General features: G+C 44.6%; 1 protein-coding gene across 1 annotated transcript in view; it reads left to right on the top strand.

Annotated features, from left to right (window-relative positions):
* prdm6 (PR domain containing 6) overlaps positions 1 to 4,440 on the top strand; it is a 130,701-nt gene that overhangs the window by 45,079 nt on the left and 81,182 nt on the right. The window lies entirely within an intron of this gene.

A 4,440-nucleotide genomic window follows, 5' to 3' on the forward strand; every position in this document is an offset into this window, starting at 1 on the left:
CAGGCGCGGCGTTATGGGTGGGCCTAACGGGCCTGGGCCCACCCACTTGTACAACTGGCCCATCCAAAATGACAGGGTGAACATAACTTTAGCTAATCTAAGGTTTAATTATATATTTTTATTTCAGATAACTTTACCACAGGTTTAAATGTGTCAGCATTCTGGTGATTTTCATAGTCTAATAAACGCGACTCAACTGAGTTTACCTCCGGCCAGGCAGCAGCCGTAGAAGCCACTCTCCGTCTCGTTGTACGCTGCCTCATTGCGTAACTCTACTGAGTGTGAGCGGCACGTACGTTCACGTTGCTTTCGTGAATTGTAAACAAACAGACGCCCCCTTGATTTTAGCTTCCAGCTGTTTAGCGGCTAATTCAACAGCAGTGATGGATAAACTGTACCGGAGAGCCTCAACAACGTCATGAGCTTCATTTGAGGAATAAACGGCAGCTTTTACCTGACGGGAGACCGACGCCTGAGCTACGGTAGCTAATAGTTTTACGTAGCCTAGTTACTTTTTCTCTCTCCCTCCCTCTCTTCTTTACACACACACTCACGGCCCAGTCTGTCATATCAGTTGTAAACCTTGTAATAACAGCTTGTTAAGTACAGTTAACATTATTGTTGCTTCGGTTTGAGTGTGGATTAATTGTTAACGGTTTGTTGTGTAATGTTAGCGGTGGTCTAATAACATGATCCTGTGATGAGTTGGGTTTTAATAACAGCTGATAACGTAGTGTAGATGGCATGGATTGTGATGAGAAGGTGTTGCACATATTTTAAGACTTAGCCTATCTGTGCAAACCATTGTGCAAAACCTGTTTGTTGTGCATTTTTGCGTGATAAGATGATTTGCCGAATTCTTCTTCCATTCCTGCTGTTGCGGCTTCCAAACACAAACCTTTAAAGCCGCTGAGAGTATGAGGTTGGGTCCTCAGGTACGTAGATTTGTGACGCGCTATAGTAGATTATGATAAAGATACGCTGAGATCCAACAATGCTTTTGGTGCATTTATTGTAACAAAACAGCACAGAGCTATCACAGCGCAGAAAGGATGGATAAACGTAAAAATGAGACTGGCGGATTAAACAGGAAAAAAGGGTGATTAATGAATAAATGAGTAGCGGTCAACAAAAATTACGGCTACTCCCAAACCTGACTCTCTCTCTCTCTCTCTCTCTCTCTCTCTCTCTCTCTCTCTCTCTCTCTCTCTCTCTCTCTCTTCTGTGTCACCGGTGAGTGCCCACCTTTACGCACACACACTTACGCACGCACACACGCCTGCTCCCAGGTGAACCACCCACTCTGCAACACACACACACACACCGTGCTGTCTATCTTCAGCCTGTATGTCTCTTACACCTGCAGCCTGTTGTCTCAATGTTAACGATGGCAAAATGTCCAGATATTTTATTAGCCTACTTTATGAAAATAAATGTCTGAGTTAAAAGATTTGATTTGATTTGGCTTTTCGTGCATTTGGTTAAACACACAAGTAACCGCAGAGAGAGAGAGAGAGAGATACGAGGAGAGAGAGAGGTCCGCTGGGTGAGCTAGATTAACTTTTAATGGGAGAGAGAGCGGCGCACCGCGCTGTCAAAGCTCGTCTCAGCAGAAATGGTGTGTGCTTTCAGGGCAATATAGACACGAACGAGTCATTCAGGAATAATTTCCAGCTCTATGTATGTTAGTGTTATTTTTTCCTAAGTAGTGGCCCATCCAAAATGACTCTGGCCCGTCCAAAATTGAAATCCTGGCGCCGCGCCTGATCTAGACCTGCTACATTAATAACGAGAACCTCACTTTATACATCATGGGACCTGTAAAGACTACACACTACACTGTACTGATTAAATATGTAATAATAATGATTGTCTTACTGAACATTGCTGAAATCAGTCATTCAGCTTGAATTAAAAGAATAGTTCACCCATAATTCAAATTGCACTCATTATCTACTCACCCTCATGTCGACTAAGGGCTGGGAGAAGTTTCAGAGTTATCCGTGGCTTCTCTGAGTTACAGGGGGTCTCGGCATAGCACTGCATGTCCATATAACGGTTGCAAATGGATACCAACTGTCTTCGTAACAAAAAGACATGCCAAAAAACATCCAAATACCTCCATTTTTTTCGGAACAATTTCTCATGTTGGGGCTTCAATACAAAACGGACATTACAGACGAGCACTATGGAGGTATTTGGATGTTTTTTGGTGTGTCTTTTTGTTACGAAGAAAAGTGGTATCCATTCGCAACTAGTGCGATTTTGACATTCTCAGATCGTCCCAATCGCCCTCCCTGGAGATCGCCGATAGACCTATCTATCGCCGAGGTCCGGGGGGGGTTGGCGGCGGCGGCCGTTCCACGTGTTCGTTCGACCGGGGGGGGGGGGCGGCGGCGTATGAGTATCGCTTTTACCGTGCCCTGTGTGTGTGTGTGTGTGTGTGTGTGTGTGAGGGCTAATAACGGAGAAAGAGCGCTATGATCAGTGAACGGAACGCTATTGCGTTGCCGAAAGCCGAAAAATCTATTCATGGCGGACGTAATTTATTTGTGGCATATCAGTGAACACGTCGTCGGGCTGTGACATACAGGGCTGGCGTCGGCAGCCTAGCATAGACTGTAAAAAGAAGCCTAGTCACAGCCACAACACCAGCTAAACGTGTTTCCCCAAATTTGAGGCGGAGTGGCCACCCTGTTTACCACAGAGATGTTGTGTGCGGTCATATGACTACCTGGCTCCGTCTGATTGGACGTCGCCAGTGGCTGCATTTGATTGGTGAAACCAGGGCTCCAGCGTGCGACCTATTCGACTTAATTTCTTAAGGTGCGAGTTAAAATTTAATGTGGTCGCTCCGGTGCTACTACTTGCAGGAGGACGAGTGGGGAAAAAAAGGTAGCCTAGTTTTTATTTTATTTTAAATAGCTTCCGTTACGAAGTAAAAAAATAAATAGATGGACTTGCACTGCGTCTGCATGGGTTGTCAGTCAAAAATACACCGCCGCCGCCTCTCTCTCTCTCTCCCTCTCCCTCTCCCTTCACACACGCACAGCAGCAGGCAGGTACACTCCCTCTCCCCCTCACCGCTACGTGTGCACAGGGCTGGTCGCTACAATGTTGTAGTCTTATTATTATTATTAACCATTATCCGCAGCTAGCTGACGTTAACTTTATCAGGCATGTCCATACGTTTACGGTGACCAAACGTCCTGTTTGCCCAGACATGTCCACATTTCACGTCCTGTCCGAGGTGTTTTTTTTTTTTTTTTTCCTAAATGAAATCATCGGCGGTGTTGATTGTTTTTAACGGGACCGCGGACCGGCGCGGCCCGACTTCATTCTCGGTACCGGCCCGTTGAGTTAAATGTAGGAGCCCATTGTTGATCCATGGTCATCTAGGAGCTCAGAGGAACAGACAAGAAGCGCACTGCTTCAGAGTAGTTACAGTAAAGACGTGTGTGTGTGTGTGTGTGTGTGAGTGAAAGAGAGAGAGAGACTACAGTAAAATACCCCCCCTCCTTGAGAGCAGACAGGAAAGACAGTAAAGAAGCAGGTGTGTGTGAGTGAGGGAGGGAGAGAGATTTTTATTATTATTATATTTTTTTATCCCTGTGGTATTGAAAATGGTATCGAGTATTGAATATTTTCCCGAATATCGATATTGAGTTGAAATCCTGATCATGATCGTGACAACCTTAGTGCCAGTAACTGTCCATCTGATTACCTGGACAACTGCAGTGTCAGAAGGTCAGAATAGAGAAGTTGGTGCCACGAGCTAAAAGATGATGGAGACCAGTGTATCGATAGAGAAGGGACGGATTTGGAACACAGAGACATGCACCTGGCCACTATACCCCCTCACCCAAAAGAAGTAACTAAGTAACTTTTACTCTGAGTACATTTTAAATGAGTTTACTTTTACTTGAGTAGATTTTTATACCAGTAGGCCTACTTTTACTTTTACTTGAGTACAATTTCATCAAGGTAACAGATTTTTTTTGTACTCTTTCCATCACTGTGGTCTATAGTTGATTATTTTAGCATTCTTACCTCATCAACAGCCCACTCTACTGCAGCCTCTTTAAACATGCCACTCTGTGTATTAGGTCACGTATTAATAACAGAAAAATATGGTGCTACCTAATTTGTTTTGGTGCTACTAAATGAAAAGCTAGGTGGCACCGGTGCTACCTGTGAAAAAGTTAGTCTGGAGCCCTGGGTGAAACACTGTCATTTGACAGAGTATAGTTGGAAGCAGCAAGCCAAGCGGCTTCATTAAAACAAAACAAACAGATTGCGCATTAGATCAATAAAAAAGTAGCGAGTATGTGTGTGTGTGTAAAATCGGCAAGAAAACAAAACATCGCCGATCGTCCTTCCAATCGCCGATAGACGATTGGATCGCCAATCGGCACAACCCTATTCGCAACCGTCATATGG

Source organism: Trachurus japonicus, chromosome 9, assembly GCF_045865225.1.
Source record: "Trachurus japonicus isolate A0001 chromosome 9, Traja_1.0".
In the NCBI taxonomy this organism is placed as follows: Eukaryota; Metazoa; Chordata; class Actinopteri; order Carangiformes; family Carangidae; genus Trachurus; species Trachurus japonicus.